At 45.2% G+C, this 18471-nt stretch overlaps 1 non-coding gene across 1 annotated transcript; it reads left to right on the top strand.

Annotated features, from left to right (window-relative positions):
• Positions 1 to 17841: 17841 nt before the first annotated feature.
• LOC125582642 lies at positions 17842 to 17948 on the top strand. The gene has a single exon (XR_007320099.1). It is a non-coding gene; the product is annotated as a small nucleolar RNA R71 (small nucleolar RNA).
• The last annotated feature ends 523 nt before the right edge of the window (positions 17949 to 18471 follow it).

Raw genomic sequence — 18471 nt, 5'->3', positions numbered from 1 at the left:
CAACAAGGTAAGAGCCTGGGCTACGAGAGATGTCGGCGATATTCCTAGTTCTAAAACCCTAAGACGGCAATAACTTAGTTGAGTCGCAGCTCGAATAACAAAAACGGAAATATGCCTAATTGCTCTAAATGCTAAGTTTGCTCTGTGAAAATTCCTCCGTCATGCCTCTCGCCTAGAACTCCTTATATACTGGCTCCTAGGTCGGTTTACGCTTTTCCCCTTCTGCCTTAAAGCCGCCATAGCATAAAAATGGAGATATTCCATTTTTTCCGATCTTCGTAATTATCTTCAAAATTTCGTATTTATCCGCGGAAACTTGACATTTATCTTTCCTTGCGAACCAAGCGTAAACCGCCATGCGGCTCACGGGCTGTTGGTTAGGAAATCGTAAGTTGGGCCTCGAGTCATGTCTTAGGTTCCTTTGGGCCGTCTTCTGACTCGAAGCGTTTATTACGGGTTCTTTCGATAAAGAATGAACTTTCTGTGGTTTTTACGGTAAAGTTTGATCGATAACTTAGAATGGCGGGGAACGTGAATTGGGTTCGCTACGGTCTTCGGGAGATAGCATCGAAGGGTAGACAAGAATGCATGGACTAATGTCGTATCTCAAGCTCGGTCGTTACGTAGCGACCGAACTTCGGCTCGAGCTCGGTCGCTACATAGCGACCGAGCGGAACACGCGTTTGGTCGCTGCGTAGCGACCCTTTTCGAGCTCTTTTCCGATGACTCGCGTTTTCTCCGTAAAGTTTTTTGGTAAGGAAAAATCTATTTCGAAAAAGTATTTGTCGAAGAAGGTTTTTCGTTTTCTTCTTCGGGGATTTGGACGTTAACTTCGTCGCAACCGTTTTCGACCCCAACAGTTAGCCCCCAGCTCGTTAGAGTCGAGACTTTAGCTGGCGGTTTGACGGTTTTGGCAAAGTTAGGCGTATTGAATGAAGTTTACTTCAAACTCTGCGGAAGAGAGTTCTCGAGAAAGTGTTTATTAAAAAATATATAAAATTCTGAGACCTTACTTCTATAAGTAGTGAGCTCTTGTCATTCATTTGCTTCACACCTTCCCTTCTTCAAACCTTCAAAACCTCTCTAGCTCCAAATCTCTTGTTTTTAACATGTCTTCTTCCCATGGTGACAAGCGAAGTTCCGATGTGGAGTTGGGTGAGGCCACCTCGCCGGCTTGCGTTGCCGACCATCTCTCCTTTCGAGAGAGATTAGTTCGTCGCCAAGCCAAGAAAAAACAGGTTCGAGCCGGCGCCGAGTTACCGTCCTCTTCTGCACTGGCCGTTTCTTCGGGTCGTGGGACCGAGGGCGTAACTCCGCGAGATACGAGAACTCTCGCAGGCTCGGTCATTCCGGATGCTTTGGCTTTACCTGCTGGATCGTCCACGACTCCGATTCTCGTCGAAGATAAGGAGAGGGCTGCTGACTCTATGCCTTCTCCTCCGGCCAGGAAAGAGATCGTTCTAGCGCTGCGCACTCCTAGTGTTGTTCCAGTTTCTCAGCCTAAGGGCCGGAAGAGGAAGTTTACCAAGGGCGGTGACGGGGAATCTTTGCAGCAAGGAGACTCTAGCATAGCGTCGGTGCTTCGTGGAAAGGTTTGTCGCTCGCTTATTCTCTTGATTGTTACATATTTTTCTAAAGACAACGGATCCCTAACTTTCTTCTCGTTTCGCAGTTCATGTCGTTGATCGACGGGATGATCAGCGAGTGCGGTTATGAGACTAGTCGTCTCGCCGGGGAGTTGTTGGAGCTGCAGGGTAGATGGTCTGAAACTGAGGCCATGCTGACGGCTGTCAAGGATTCTCACTCCGTGAAAGTGTCGAAACTCGAGGTCGCGATAGGGGAGCTCGAGAGGGACCTCGGGAAGATGGCGAGTTCGCTGCTTAAGGAAAATAAAGCTAGGAAGGCCAAATCTTCGGAGGTGCGTCGTCTTCAGCGTCCGATCGAAGGCGATGCAGGGTTAGCGAGCCGCGGGATTCGAGAGGCAAAGGATGCTCTTTGCTCTGAGTATCAGGCTCGCTTGGCGAAGATCTCCGCCTGTCTGGGCTCCCTCGAGTGCATCCGGAATAGGGATTTAGCCTTGGCGACGATTAAGGGCGGGATGGCCGTGGTTCAGTCGTTCCAGAATGAGACTCCTCCGACCTTAGAGGCCGAAGAGGCCAGACTGTCCGGCTGCAAGGGAGATTTGGCAGTCGTGGATGGAGATTTTGATATCATCCTAGCTGACCTGAAATCCGCGTGCTTTCTTCCGACGTGTTCAGAAGGCCCAGAGGGGAAAGATCCGGTGCTCGGAGAAGGCGGAGGTGATGCGGCTCTAGGCTTGGACGAAGTGACGGGTGAAGAGGGAGCGTGAGTTCTGAGGATGACTTTGGTTAGATCTCTTGCGGGAGATTTTTTTTTTTTTTTTATGTTTGATGTTTCGGCCTTAAATGACCTCATTTCGTGTTTCGGGACTGGCCGTATGTGGCTTTGAATCCCTGCCGCTCTGCAGCTTTCTTTTTATGACAAGATGATCGAGTTGTATTTTTCATAAGTGTACGTATGGCGTGGAAGAAGGGTGATGAGTTGTCGTCTCATATCCTTCTTCGATGTGAAATGTTTCGTTCGAGATCTGTTTCGAGAGTTTTTCCGCGAGATATCAACTTCGCGGGATATCTGAAGATGTCGAATATAAACATAGAGGCATGGTTTTGGGATCTCGTATCTTTTGGATATCATGCCTTGAGATGTTAATGACTAGTGCGCTGAGTTTAGGGCAAAACCTAGGTTTACTTTCGGTTTTACGATTTTATGCGGTGACTAGCCGGCTATCGATTTATCTGTCGCGATTTTAACCTGATTCCTACCGATTTAAAGTCTGCGATAGGTTCTCGGCTTATATGACTTGATATGAATCAAGCATCTCTCCGGAGACAATTTTTAAGCCAACCGGAAGTGCTGGACCAAAATTTCGGGTTTCTTTTATAGCACTATTATCCTTGTGTCGGATGTACGAGATTCATCTTCGTGAGATGGCTATGTTTGTTTAGGACGTTCAAGAGTTCGATGTGATCCGCACCGAACTTGGCGGCAGATGCTGTCGTTTAGAGTTTTTTGCGCAAGATATGTGTTAAAATGTTCGTGATTTTTTTTTTTTTTTTGACGGAGTGTCCACTTTCGTCGTTCGGAAGAAGTAACCCTCGAGGCATCTCTCGCGACGTCTCGCGATGCCAAAGGCTGCTTCTCCTAACGGCTTATTTATTTTCGCATATCGAAAATGTTTTGCGGATGAAAGATAATTTGCTTGGTTAAGATATGTCGGAAACATCGAAGGCGTGGTCGGATGCTTCCGAGTTTGAGAGTATACAAGTATACGTATGGAGATTTTGATATCATCCTAGCTGACCTGAAATCCGCGTGCTTTCTTCCGACGTGTTCAGAAGGCCCAGAGGGGAAAGATCCGGTGCTCGGAGAAGGCGGAGGTGATGCGGCTCTAGGCTTGGACGAAGTGACGGGTGAAGAGGGAGCGTGAGTTCTGAGGATGACTTTGGTTAGATCTCTTGCGGGAGATTTTTTTTTTTTTTATGTTTGATGTTTCGGCCTTAAATGACCTCATTTCGTGTTTCGGGACTGGCCGTATGTGGCTTTGAATCCCTGCCGCTCTGCAGCTTTCTTTTTATGACAAGATGATCGAGTTGTATTTTTCATAAGTGTACGTATGGCGTGGAAGAAGGGTGATGAGTTGTCGTCTCATATCCTTCTTCGATGTGAAATGTTCGTTCGAGATCTGTTTCGAGAGTTTTTCCGCGAGATATCAACTTCGCGGGATATCTGAAGATGTCGAATATAAACATAGAGGCATGGTTTTGGGATCTCGTATCTTTTGGATATCATGCCTTGAGATGTTAATGACCAGTGCGCTGAGTTTAGGGCAAAACCTAGGTTTACTTTCGGTTTTACGATTTTATGCGGTGACTAGCCGGCTATCGATTTATCTGTCGCGATTTTAACCTGATTCCTACCGATTTAAAGTCTGCGATAGGTTCTCGGCTTATATGACTTGATATGAATCAAGCATCTCTCCGGAGACAATTTTTAAGCCAACCGGAAGTGCTGGACCAAAATTTCGGGTTTCTTTTATAGCACTATTATCCTTGTGTCGGATGTACGAGATTCATCTTCGTGAGATGGCTATGTTTGTTTAGGACGTTCAAGAGTTCGATGTGATCCGCACCGAACTTGGCGGCAGATGCTGTCATTTAGAGTTTTTTGCGCAAGATATGTGTTAAAATGTTCGTGATTTTTTTTTTTTTTTTGACGGAGTGTCCACTTTCGTCGTTCGGAAGAAGTAACCCTCGAGGCATCTCTCGCGACGTCTCGCGATGCCAAAGGCTGCTTCTCCTAACGGCTGATTTATTTTCGCATATCGAAAATGTTTTGCGGATGAAAGATAATTTGCTTGGTTAAGATATGTCGGAAACATCGAAGGCGTGGTCGGATGCTTCCGAGTTTGAGAGTATACAAGTATACGTATCCACTCCCCCCCCCCCCCCTTTTAATGAGGGGGAACAGCTGAATTTGCCTTTCGACAAACTGCCTACGTACTCCTTATGGAGATCAAGCCGTCTCGTAGTTCGGTCGTTGTGAGTTGGTTTGTTTAGTGATAGTATTTTTTGAGATGCATTGCGTTCCAGGTCCTTGGAATTTTTATGCCTTGCATGTTGGCTATTTCGTAGGAGCCCGGTAGGACGACTTTTTCGATTTTATAGGGTCCTTCCCAGTTTGCTCCGAGTTTTCCCGCGTTTCGTTCAGCGGTGTTTTGGAAGACTTTACGAAGGACTAGATCTCCCTGATTAAATCTGTGATTCTGTACGTTGGAATTGTAGTACTTTGCGGCTGCGTGTTGGTAATTTTGGATTCGGATGAGCGCTCGATCTCGGCGCTCGTTAATGAGATCGAGATCGTCGAGGAGCATTGCGTTGTTGAGCTCCTCTTGTTCGGGAAGTAATCTTCTTCGAACACCGGGGAACTCTACTTCTGCGGGAATCATGCATTCTGTTCCGTACACCAGAGCGAAAGGGGTTTCTCCTGTTGCTCGCCTCGGGGTGGTACGGTGGAACCAGAGGACTCCCTCGAGTTCGTCGGCCCACCTACCTTTTTTAGCCTCTAAGCGTTTCTTCAGTCCGTCGAGAATGGTTTTATTAATCGTTTCAGCTTGTCCGTCACACTGCGGATACCTGGGCGTTGATTTGTTAAGTCGTATCTTCCATTTTTCGCATAACGCCTCGAACCGGGTGGAGATAAAATGAGATCCGTTATCGGTTACGATTTTGTAAGGAACTCCATGCCTACAGATGATGTTTCTCCATACGAAACTTTCGACTTGGACATCTTTTATACTTGCGTACGAATCTGCCTCTACCCATTTTGAAAAGAAATCGGTGAGGACTAAAAGGAAACGCTTTTGCTTTGAATTATGAAGGGGACCGACGATGTCCATGGCCCATCGCATTAAAGGATAGGGCGATGGGATGGAGGAGAGAACTTTCGGCTGGTTGTCGGATGGTTGGAGCATGCCTCTGGCATTTTTCGCATTTTCGTGCGAACTTCTCGCAATCTCCGATCATCGTTGGCCAGTAGTATCCATGGCGCTTGATTTTCACTGCCAGTGATCTTCCGCCGGAATGATTGCCGCAGGACCCAGAATGTACTTCTTTCATCACTTTTCTCGCTTTTTCCCTTTCCAGGCACGTCATGAGTGGTCCGGAGAATCTCCATTTGTAAATTTTGCCGTCTACTGTTACGTAGCGCGCGGCCTGTGTTCGGACTTTACGGGCTGCCTATTTCTCGGTGGGCAGGTGTCCGTCGATAATGTAGTCTCGAATTTTCTGCAGCCATGGGGTATCGCAGTCGTAATCAGATTGCTCTGATTGCGGTCGTATCGTAACTTCTTCTTCGTCGTCATCTTGACCTTCTATGAGGTTGACGAAGATTGGTGGTCCGATGCTCGGATGTTCGATGAACTCGACCGGAATTACCCTTTTAAGTCCTGGGTCTGAACTTGATGCTAAGGCCGCGAGAGCATCTACCTGGATGTTTTCGGAACGGCGAATTCGCGTAAGGGAAAAACAGTCAAACTTTTGAGATAGTTTTTGGACCAGTTTGAGGTACGCGTCCATCCGTTCGTCCCTGGCTTCATACTCTCCGCTGAACTGACTTGCCACTAACTGGGAGTCGCAGTAAGCGTGGATGTTTCGTATCTTCAAGCCGTGAGCCAAACGTAGCCCTGCGGCGAGTGCTTCGTATTCGGCTTCGTTGTTTGAGGCGTGGAATTCCAGCCTGAATGATTGCTCTAAGATCTCGCTCGTCGGAGATGTGAGGCGAATTCCGATGCCTGATCCCTGCTTGGACGAGGATCCGTCGACGTGAAGGAGCCAAGTGGAATTTGGTTCCTCGTTGGTTATGGTCTATGTCGGTAATTCGACCAAGAAGTCCGCAAGCACTTGTGACTTTGCGCTTGGTCTCGGTCGGTACTCGATATCGTACTCTCTCAGTTCCACCGCCAATTTGGCCAACCGACCCGATTGACTCGGGCTATGCAGAATCGTTCGTAGGGGAAAAGTCGTGAGGACGACGATCGTGTGGGATTTGAAATATGGTCTTAGTTTTCGGGCCGATGTTACGACCACGCATGCTAATTTTTCCATTAGCAGGTATCTAGATTCGGCATCCAGCAAGGTTTTGCTTATATAGAAAATAGGTTTCTGTTCGCCGCGTTCCTCGCTGATCAGCACGCCGCTCACAGCCGTTGCCGATACAGCGTTGTACAAGAACAAAGGTTCCCCTTCCACGGGTTTTGCAAGGACTGGAGGGGAAGCTAAATACCGCTTCAGCTGTTCAAAAGCGTTTTCGCATTCTTCCGACCATTCAAATTTTTTATTTCCCCGTAAGACATCATAGAAAGGCAGGCACTTGTCTGTTGATCGTGAAATAAACCGGTTAAGTGCCGCGACTCTACCGGTCAGCCTTTGGACTTCCCGCTTATTCTTCGGCGAAGCCATCTCGATCAGTGTGTTTATCTGTTTTGGATTAGCTTCGATGCCGCGGAATGTGACTAGGTAGCCGAGGAATTCCCCTGATGCCACGGCAAACCTGCATTTTGTCGGGTTGAGCTTCATGTTATGGGAATTTAACTGCGCGAAACATTTCTCGAGATGTGATACGTGATCCTTTGCTTGGAGGGATTTGACGAGCGTGTCATCGATATAAACCTGCATCCTTTTACCGAGTTGTTTAGAGAACATACGGTTCACGAGTCGTTGGTAAGTTGCGCCAGCGTTTTTGAGGCCGAAGGGCATTACCCTGTAGCAATAGGTTCCACGATCGATAATGAACGCAGTCTTCTCTCGATCGTCATGGTTCATCATAATTTGGTTGTAACCTGAGAAGGCGTCCATGAAAGACAGAAGTTCGTTTCCCGTCGTTGCTTCTACTAATCGATCGATGTGTGGCAGGGGAAAACTATCTTTTGGACAGGCCTAGTTTAGGTCGGTAAAATCCATGCAATCTCGCCATTTTCCGTTTTTCTTTTTGACTACTACAGGGTTAACGAGCCAGTCTGGATACCTCACTTCCGTTATTAACCCGACTTTAAGCAATTTTTCGACCTCGTCGTTGACCGCGGAAGCCTGTTCAGGTCCTAGCTTCCGCCTTTTTTGTTTGACGGGTTTGAAAGTCGGATCGATATTTAATTCGTGACACGTTATGTTAATGTTAATCCCTGGCATATCTTCTGCGGCCCATGCGAAAGTATTGAGGTTCTTTTTAGACAGGTTATAAGCTCTATCCTCAAAGGCTCGCGGAGATTGGCTCCGATCTCGAAGCATCGTTCCGGAGATGCTTTGTCGAGACAGACTGTGACCACAGGTTCGCAAGTTGGTTCGCGTTTTTCCTCTAGGGCCGTGATGTTACGAGACTGCCAGAAGAGTGCAGCCGAATCTTGACTTCGCGAACCCGGGTTGGAGACCTTTTCCTCCGTTTTTCTAGGAGTGGTCTCGAGGTCTGGTCTTTTTCGTTTTTGTTCTGCGGCATAACACACCTGTGATACTCTTGGGTTTCCCCATATTACCTCGACTCCGTTAGGGGTTGGAAACTTGAGGCAAAGATGGTACATTGATGGGATGGCACACATGGTGTTCAACCATGGCGTTCCCATGATAACGTTGTAAGATGCGGGACGGTCAACGACTAGAAACTCTAAGACTCTTGTCACGGTTCCGGCTTTGACTGCGAGATTAATCGACCCGTAGGCCATGGTCGTTTCTCCCGAAAGTCCAGTAGTGGGCTAGGGTATTTCACGATTTTGGATTGATCGATCCCCATTTTCTCGAGAGTATCTTTGAAGATGATATCGGCCGAGCTTCCGGTGTCGATTAGCACCCTAGCGACGTCGATATCTCGGATCGTCAGTTTGATAACAAAGAGATCGTTTTGAGGTTTGGCTCGATCGACCGTTGTTCCTCCCTTGAACGAGATGACTTTCGCGCACGTTGAGTCTTGCATATCGTTCCTGATCGTTGAGTGGCTTTTGCGGGTTAGATTGATCCGTACTACCCATCCTTCTAGCGCCAAACTGTGGGAACCGAAATTCGCACTGTCGATTTCCGTTTAGATTAAGAAAGTTAGAAAACCCTAATTTCCTAGAAGTCCCGGATATCTGTTAAACAACACGCCAAGCAATAAGAACACGCAATTAAAGACGAAAAGAAATAAGAAATCGTAGAAGAGAGCAAAAAGAGTTTTATTCCGAATCCGCGTATGAGCGTTACAACAAGGTAAGAGCCTGGGCTACGAGAGTTGTCGGCGAGATTCCTAGTTCTAAAACCCTAAGACGGCAATAACCTAGTTGAGCCGCAGCTCGAATAACAAAAACGAAAATATGCCTAATTGCTCTAAATGCTAAGTTTGCTCTGAGAAAAGTCCTCCGTCTTGCCTCTCACCTAGAACTCCTTATATACGGGCTCCTAGATCGGTTTACGCTTTTCCCCTTCTGCCCTTAAGCCGCCATAGCATAAAAATGGAGATATTCCATTTTTTCCGATCTTCGTAATTATCTTCAAAATTTCGTATTTATCCGCGGAAACTTGACATTTATCTTTCCTTGCGAACCAAGCGTAAACCGCCATACGGCTCACGGGCTGTTGGTTAGGAAATCGTAAGTTGGGCCTCGAGTCATGTCTTAGGTTCCTTTGGGCCGTCTTCTGACTCGAAGCGTTTATTACGGCTTCTTTCGATAAAGAATGAACTTTCCGCGGTTTTTACGGTAAAGTTTGATCGATAACTTAGAATGGCGGGGAACGTGAAATGGGTTCGCTACGGTCTTCGGGAGATAGCATCGAAGGGTAGACGAGAATGCATGGACTAATGTCGTATCGACGTTTCGGAAGAGCTCGGTCGCTACGTAGCGACCAAACTTCGGCGACGAACACTCGGTTACGTAGCGACCAAGCTTCTGCTCGAGCTCGGTCGCTACGTAGCGACCGAGCTTTGGCTCGAGCTCGGTCGCTACGTAGCGACCGAGCGGAACACGCGTTCGGTCGCTGCGTAGCGACCCTTTTCGAGCTCTTGTCCGATGACTCACGTTTTCTCTGCAAAGTTTTTAGTAAGGAAAAATCTATTTCGAAAAAGTATTTGTCGAAGAAGGTTTTTCTTTTTCTTCTTCGGGGATTTGGACGTTAACTTCGTCGCAACCGTTTTCGACCCCAACAACCCCTTTCTCTCCTCCGCTAAATCAGAAACCTTAGGATCCCGAATCGATTAGATGTTCTAGGGTTTCGATTTCTTTATTTTTAGGGCTTTTTAATTCTTTGCTTGTGTTTGTGTTTCGATTTCTTTCCAATCTAGGGTTTCGATTTCACATGCAATCTAAGGTTTCGATTTTGTTCCAATCTAGGGTTTCGATTTCACATGCAATCTAAGGTTTCGATTAGGGGCTTTGTCTAGTTAGTGTTCTTGTGACCAAAAAGTGTTTAAATTTCTCATGTTCTTCTCTCTGTCTCTTTTATTTCGCTTTGTCTCTGTTTATATTTGCTTGTATACTAATGTTTCTTTTTCATTGGTTGTGAACAGATGAACTTACCAAGAGTACCTCCTCCTATGCCTCCTGGTGCTACTGGACCGGCTTCTATGCCTCCTGGTGCTACTGGACCGGCTTCGAACCATGCTGCTTCCTCTTCTCGTTCCAATAGTTACCCGCATATGACTCTCAATGCCATGCTCAATTCACCTGCTAGGCTAGCGCAGCCTCATCTCCATCCAGATAAAATCAATGGAGCTTTATGGTAAGATTACATTTGGTCTCCATCTCTTTCTTAGACTAAAATAGTTTCTGTTATTTGTTTTATGGTTGTGATTGCTTAGGATAGTTTCTGTTTAGGATTGTTAGCGATGATTGTTATTTTTTAGGAATTTTTGTGATGTATTGTTTCTGTTACTGATGTTGGTTATCGTTTTAGGTTTGGTATTGACCCATGTGTCAACTCTTTCATTCGGGCAACTTGACAAGCATACTACATGGGGCCTTGGAAGAGTTGGAGGAAGGTTCCTGATGAAAGGAGGGAATTATGGTGGAAAACGTTTGTGGTAAGTGACTAGTATACATTGTATATGCCGTTAACATGTTTTAAAATCGCTTACTGTTTTGTTTTCTTTTGTAGCAAAATTTCTATTGGGACCCTGAGTTTAATGACTTAGTCTACGGTCTTTGGAAGAAAGAAACGTGGACAACCATTGGTGCAAGTATAAGCAAGAAGAAGAGGCAACAGAAGAAGCCAAAGTACATCAATGAAGCTGACTGGACTCTCCTGTTGGAGCATTGGGCGACCGATGCAGCTAAAAAGAAGAGCAAGAAGGCTGCAAAATCTCGCAAGTCTGATCATGTGGGTAAAGGCTGCCACAAGCATAATGCAGGACCTTGGTCTTTTGCAAGGATTGAGTATAACATGGTATCTTTCCATGTCTATACTCTTAATACTGTTCTTTTTTTTTCTAATCTACTGTAATTATTTTCCTTTTTTGCAGATGGTGGCTTCTGGTACTAATGAGAGGCCATCATTCACTGACCTAGTCAGGGCGACACACACCAGACCAGATGGGACTTTTGTGGACTACCGTGCTGAAGAGCTGGTTACTCAAGCCGAGCTGGAAGCCACACAGCTCTCTAACACTGACGGATCACCCGGGAGTCCAAGTTCATTATCTATTCCTTCTCGCCCCAAGATAAACAAAACTTATCTAAAGGTATCTTTCATACACTAGGTTTCAGTTGTTTTATGTTCTGATCTGTATGTGGAATTGGATGACTCAGAGCTGCTTAAGAATGTGGTTGGTTATTTGCGGGTAGAATTAGATATGACGTAGAGTTGTGCATGTTTTGTTTATTTACAGTGAAGAAAGCTTTTATTAAAATTGTTTTTTGTTATGTTCAACAGAATGCTAAGGGTAAGAGGGGGAATGTTTATGGACTCGGCAGTGCCCAATACAGGGAGCAAGCACCTTCTTCACGCGTCCCTAATGGTCTTGCCCGCAACATGGAGCTGGAGATTTGATAGAAAACAAGATATATCCTAACATTAGGTTTAGAGAGTGTTTATATGACTTCTAAAACCTAGTGGGCACAATCAACAACTTGAAAGGCCCAAATAAAACATAAATTTTCGATTAGAAGAAGAGAAACGCGCGCGGGTTGATGAAGTCGCTCCACCAGGTCGCTCTACTTCCAGAGCGGGTGCCTCACCTCGCTTCGAGAGGTCGCTCCGGCTCTCTGCTTCATTTCTTCATATTGCGCGCGGGTTGATGAAGTCGCTCCACCAGGTCGCTCTGCTTCCAGAGCGGGTGCCTCACCTCGCTCTGAGAGGTCGCTCCGGCTCTCTGCTTCATTTCTTCATATTGTGTGCGGGTTACTGAGGTCGCTCCCACTGCCCGCTCCAGCTTCAAAGTTCGTCGACCAAGATGCACCGCTCAAAGCGGGTGCCGAACCCCGCTGTGGGATGTCGCGCTGCCTTCGTTTCGTCTGGAGCGGGTGTCGTAGGTCGCTCCCATTGCCCGCTCTGGTGCTCTACTCGCTCAAACAACACTTTCCACTCTCTTTTTTTTATCCCAAATGTTTCCAAGTACCTCCAAGAACTCCAATGGACACTCCAACACCTGATAAAGACTTATGCAATGCAAAAAAGAAACTAAAGTGCATAATCCCTAATCTAAATGACCAAAACATTCAAGAATGAAGAGTTAAAACAATGCAAATGTGCAAGATATCAACTCCCCCACACTAGTCTTTTACTTGTCCACAAGTAAACTTTCAAGAGACAAAGGGAGAGAGGTTGGTAAATGGGAACTCATAACCAAAAGAAACACTTCCTAGCACTCAACTTAGCATCCTAAAGAAATATAGCAAATAGCATGAGCAAGCTCTCTTATTATACTCTAGATTCTCTAGGCCTATCAATACTCTTATGCCTCTACACAAGTTGCAATACTCATCAACCAACAAGTTCCTTCAACCAGCCCTCATATTGATTCACACACACGCACACATAAGGTGAATTCTCACAAATGGTCACATGATCTCAATCATTTGGCTAGGTAAACAATGGTCTAATGTGAATGAAGATAAGGGTTCAAATGTTGTCATTTCAATGTGGTTATCACTCAAAAACAAGGACCTTGATCATTATGCAAAATTTATCTAAGACTAGAAGCAATTCATGCATACATAGATCCATTCTCATAATTCTACCCCTTTTTTTATAAGTGATTACAAGTTCTACCCTTTTCATCTCCATCTTAAAGCCAAAATAACACTCACTCACATCACTCATCCAATGAACAACTCTCTTTTTCTCTTGTCTCAACCATCTAGGGACTTTAATTTTCTTTCTTTTTTCAACACTTAGCTCTAACTCTTTCTCATTTTCCTCCCCACCTTCTCTTTGATTCCCTTTTTTTTTATATATATATAAGGGGGAAAGTCTTTTGTATATAATCTAGATCTTCATATTTTTCTTTTGTCCCTAGAGTTTTTTTTTCTTTTTCTAATGACATTCTTTTGTTCATCTTTCTCATCTTTCTCACTCCCCAAACCCAAGATATTAACATTTAGAACACACAAACCCCTCTCACCATCCCCAAATGCTAGCTCATTTTGCTAGCAAGAGATGAGAACAAATCTATGTCGCCTCCAATACTCTCAAGATTTTGCACTGACAAGCTATCAAAAGAGGCCTCACTCATGCAATTCAATGTTTGGTCTCAAAGAATGGCTAGGGTTGTAGGGTATGGAGTGCCATTTGGGTTAATAAAGATTGGTATAATGGAATAAGATAACCCAAATGTGTATGGGATCCATGATCAAGTATGCAAGTGCCCATATGCAAGAGAGGTTAAGTTCATTCAAGCCAAGTTCAGATTGGAGCTGATTTTAAGAACAATGCCAATATCAAGCAAGCAAACAAGTTTCAAGAAGAGTTTTCAAGGCTCGAAGCATGCAAGGCTTTCAAGAGATGCTTAAGCAACTTGACATGTTTAACTAGGGTGTCACTTTGAGTTCTAGACAAGAGTTCTTTACAAGGCATTTTAAATTATTGCTCCCTATGCAAGTGAATGCAACCTATATGCTCTAGACTCAATCCTAAAAGTGCAAGTGATGCAACTACATGCTTCTTTTTGTGTTTTTCAAATTTTTCAGTTTTTTTTGGTTTTTCTATGCATATATGTATGTACAATGCACCGCATGAGACTCAAATCATCAAAGAAAACATGATCAAATACTTGGTACCTCCCCCAAACTTTGTTCACACAGTCTCTGCGTTAGTAAGTTGAAAGAGATACCCAAAAGAAAGAATAAATGCAAAGAAAAACTGGTATATACAATGGAAAGGTTGGAGTGGTACCTCAAGTGGAGAACGGAGAAGGAGGATCCTTCCCACCTTCAAGAGTGATGGTGAGGACCTGAGAGAGGAGCTCTTGAAGCTTGAGTGGATCATCTTGGAGCTGCGGAGTTATGATGGCTCTTGCACCTGAGAATGACTTAGACCTTCCCTTGCACTTGATCTTGTACTCAATCACTCCATCTTTGAACTTTATTGGGTGAAGAGTGAGAATGTGTGAAGATTTTTCAACAGAAGTAGGGTGAGGTTCTTTCATCATCTTCTTCTTGTCATGAGTAGCCTCTATGGCTCTACTCACCCCCTCCTTTGTAGCACTTTCCAAGTGCTTATCACACATCTCTTTAGAGGGCTCTCCATCAAAACCTTCTTTCTCACTAACAATCACTTCATCCTTGAGCTTCTCAATGGAAGGTTCTCAATAAGTAATGGTTCCACAATACTTAACATTCATCATTGGAGACTTGATTGGGTAGGAGACAACTTTGTTCACATTGAGGAGTGTAACCTTCTTGTTGGCAAAGTCAATGCAAGCTCCTACTGTTGTGAGAAATGGTGTGCTAAGGATCAATGAGACTCTCTTCTCAGTTGCCATCTTCAAAACAGTGAGGTCAATAGGAATGGTGCAAGCACCAATCTTCAAAGGAAAATCCTTGATGAGACCAATTGGAGTTGTAGAAGAGGAGTCCCCAAACATTAGTAAGGATGTGTTTGGCTCCATGTTTTCAATCCCAAGACTCGTCACCATCTCCATTGAGATCACATTCACACTTGCACCAGAATCAACAAGAGCATCATCTAGTGTAAACTTACCAAGGGAGAAAGACAAGGTGAACTTCCCTTGGGTTTCTAGTTTGGGAAGGGACTTTGGTGTGACTGGTGGATCAAGCTGCATAGTAGAGATGTCTAGAAGCTCTGCTACTTCTTCTTTGTGAGCTAGAATGTCCCTGATGAGCATCATTTGAACATGAGCATCACGCATATGTGAGATCTCTGGAAGCTTGACTCCTACAGCACTCATGTCTTTTCTGAACTGGGAGATCACCTTCTTTTGAGCTTTGGTGAGGACCCTTTGTGGAAACGGGCTCAGTCCGAGTTCGCCCTAGCCACTTTCTCCCAGGCACGACTATCGAGGTTACTCGGTTCCCACTCCTCTCCGGCGCCGGAGGAGCTCGTGCTCGTCGGCGTCGGGACCTCTTGTCACATCTCAGCTCTATTTTCGTCAATCTCATGTTATGTCTTTTTCTTCTGTTGTCTCTGTTCCGTCCTGCTTGGCGTGACTCCATGGTGTCTCGACGGAGCTACAGTTTGATAGAGATTTTCTCGGCATGGCTCTTCCTCCTGTGGCTGAACTCGCTGATTACTTCAGACACCGCCGCTCGCCGTTTCCAGGTTTCAAGCCCCGCTGCCAGCTTCACAAGAAAGACTCACCGGTCTTCACCAGTCACGATGGAGATGGTCCGTTCCGTCAATGCTGCTCCTCCCATCACCACCGCGGGATCTGCTCAATCTGAGTGCAAGCTCACCGGATCTACAAGACTATCCACTGCCACTAACCATCCGCTTCCTTGGTTCAGCATTTCTCATCCGGTTCGTGTCAAACCCGAACGAGATGACCTTCCACCGCAACACTTTGCGTCTTATTCAAACGAAAGACCAGAAGCGGAGCTTCACTGTCTCACTACCGCACCCTCACCGACCAGTCTATGCAGCTCCGCCGCCGTTTCTGAGCTTGATCCCAACAGATCTCTTGATGTGAGCTTTCATTGTGTTGTTATGGACTTGCGGCCTAGCTCAGGTTTGGACGAGAGCTATGGATCCCGATACGGTAATATCGGAGTTCTTTTTCTCAGTTGGATCTCAGTTTATGCCCCTTTATGGATAATAGTCAAGAGAATCGTCTCACCTCTGCGTCGTCTCTACTATACACCCGACATCGCGGCAGCCCCATCTCACCAAGGTTTCTATGGAGCTAAGCTACATTGGTTAAATCTCTGTCTCCAAGTGACCGCCGGACCTATTGTGCAAGAGTGTTGTTTCGCCAGAGTTGCTCATGACTATGTCACCGCTGCGTCTCTATCACACTATGCCGTCTCAAGCATCAACGGTTCTTCACAAAGCCGGAGTAGCTTTCCCAATCTCCTCGTCGCTGGAACTATTGTGCAAGAGTGTGGACTCGCCAGAATTACTAATTACATCACTGCTGCGAGTCCATCACATTACGCCGTCTCAAACATCGACGGTTCTTCACAGAGTCTACTATACCTCTTATCCGCTATTTGCTCACACATGTTGGGGTTAGACGAGTGTGATGACTGTATGCTTAGGTCTCTTTCGGTTACAAATTATTGGGCTCGACACGGTAGTGTCGAATTCCGAGGTTTGGAACCACTTTGATCATCAACTATGTCATCAAACTTCATCCTTAGTGCCTCTTTGGAGGTAGGACTTCGGACTGTCAATGTTGCCTACGGTTCTAGAGCTTCTCACCTAAAGTTCTTGCCACTCAACATTCCAGCTGCTTATAGGTGTATCAACGTCGTTTTCGACTATCAATTGTTCTTTCAAACAATCGCCATGGGAACAAAAGTGGAGTTTTCCTTTGGGTTTCTTCATTTCGCTGAGCATGACTCGCCCTTCGATGGTTCTATCTTTAGTTGTTTTGTACTATTTTCTAACTTCATTCTACCGTCGAGCGCGTTTCCGGGATCTTCTGGTTCAGTTGTAAACTTTGATGCTTTTGCTCTTTGAGCTTTAATATAAGTTTGGTGTTACAAAAAAAAAAAAAGTGAGGACCCTTTGTGGAAATGAGAGCTTATCATAAGGTGACTGCTCAACCTCAGTGGTTCCTTTCAACTTTACTTCCTTTAGCCTCTGCACAGCCTCTCTTTCAACTTGATTCTCAGCCTTGTGCTCATCTCTCTTCAGATTATCTGCTGCAACCTTCAGTTCAGCTTGTGCCTTTACCCTCTCCATAGCCTTGTGTTCAGTCTTATCCACAATCTGTTCTGCAACCTGGAAAACAAATTATGTTCCATACAAGAAGCTGTCAATCTGATCCACCTCTTTCTCCTGATCACTCAACTCAATCTCAGAAGAAGTAGTAGAGAGGATAACATTGCAATACTCTTTGAGATTCTGCTCTGATTTTCCTGGTAGAGATCCCATTGGGCGCTTGGAGGTTGAAGGCATAGAGGCAAACTGATTCTCCAAAGCCTTGAAGTGAGAGGAGAGTTGTAGGAACTTTTTGTTGAGGTCATTGTAGCTTCCATCAACTTTGGTGTGAAGGTTCTTCAGCTCATATCCAATGTGCTTCTCACTTCTAGTTTGGGACTCCAAGATCTGTTTCAACATTGCATCAGTGCTACTCTCTTGTGGAGTAGAAGTAGAAGATCCGGCTTGGCCTTGTGTAGACTGATTTCCTTTGGAGGAGAAGCCTTGAGAGTAGTTTTGCCTAGCTTGGTAACCACCTTGTTGGTTGTTGTAGAAGGGTTTTTGTTGGTAGTTGTTGTACTGAAAGTTAGGCTCCTTCTTGTACCATGTCCCATTAGCATTCACAAAACATAGTTCTTCTTGACCTTCTAGACCATCAACTTCATTAACCACAACTGTCTCCTCTTGTTTCTGCTCACTAACAAAGTTTACTTTCTCTTGTTTGGCTCTATCCGAAAGAAGCAAATCCATCTTATCTTGTAGAGCCTTCAACTCTCTCTTTGTGTTTGTATCATCACCTCCACTGCCTCTGTTGCTTTTATCATGCTCATCACTGTAGACTAAATCACTCTTAGCAATATTCTCTACAAGCTCCAAAGCATCTGCTTCAGTTCCCTCCAAGAAGAAACCATTGCTAGCAGTATCAAGCTGGCTTCTAAACTTGGGCAAAGCACCTCTGTAGAAAGTACTAAGCAAACTCTCCATATTGAAGCCATGATGAGGACATTGAGAGATGTAGCTGTTGAACCTTTCTCATGCTTCTCCAAAGCCTTCAAGATTCCTTTGATGAAATCCAGAGATTTCATTCCTTAGCTTAGCAGTTCTTGAAGTAAAGAAGAACTTGGTGAGGAAAGCTTTCTTGCACTAATCCCATGTAGTGATTGAATCTCTTGAAAGACTCTTCTCCCAAGTGTGAGCTTTGTCTCCCAAAGAGAATGGAAACAACCTTAGCTTGGATGCATCTTCAGAGACACCATTGATCTTTGTAGTTCCACACAGCTTATCAAAGTTATCCAAGTGGTCTAGTGGATCCTCCAAGGCAAGACCATGGTACTTGTTGCTCTGGATCATGTTTGTCAAGCTTGACTTGATCTCAAAGTTGTTGTTTTCCACAGCTGGTGCTCTAATGCCAGCTCTATGCCCATGGATATTGTGCTCATCATGGGTCCCCATAGCACTAGCTTGGCGATGTGGGTGTTGTGGCCTAAGGTTGTCAGCTCCTTGGCCATTACCCTCTCCATCTTGAGGCTGATTCTGATGTTGATCCATCACAAACCCCAATCTGTCTAAGTGAGCCTGTTGCTCTTCTTCTCTTTTCCTCTTTGCAATCTCCCTTTCA

This window comes from Brassica napus, chromosome C2, assembly GCF_020379485.1.
Source record: "Brassica napus cultivar Da-Ae chromosome C2, Da-Ae, whole genome shotgun sequence".
NCBI classification, from domain to species: domain Eukaryota; kingdom Viridiplantae; phylum Streptophyta; class Magnoliopsida; order Brassicales; family Brassicaceae; genus Brassica; species Brassica napus.
Note: the sequence above shows the minus strand (reverse complement) of the source record. Positions and strands in the feature narration are given on the sequence as shown.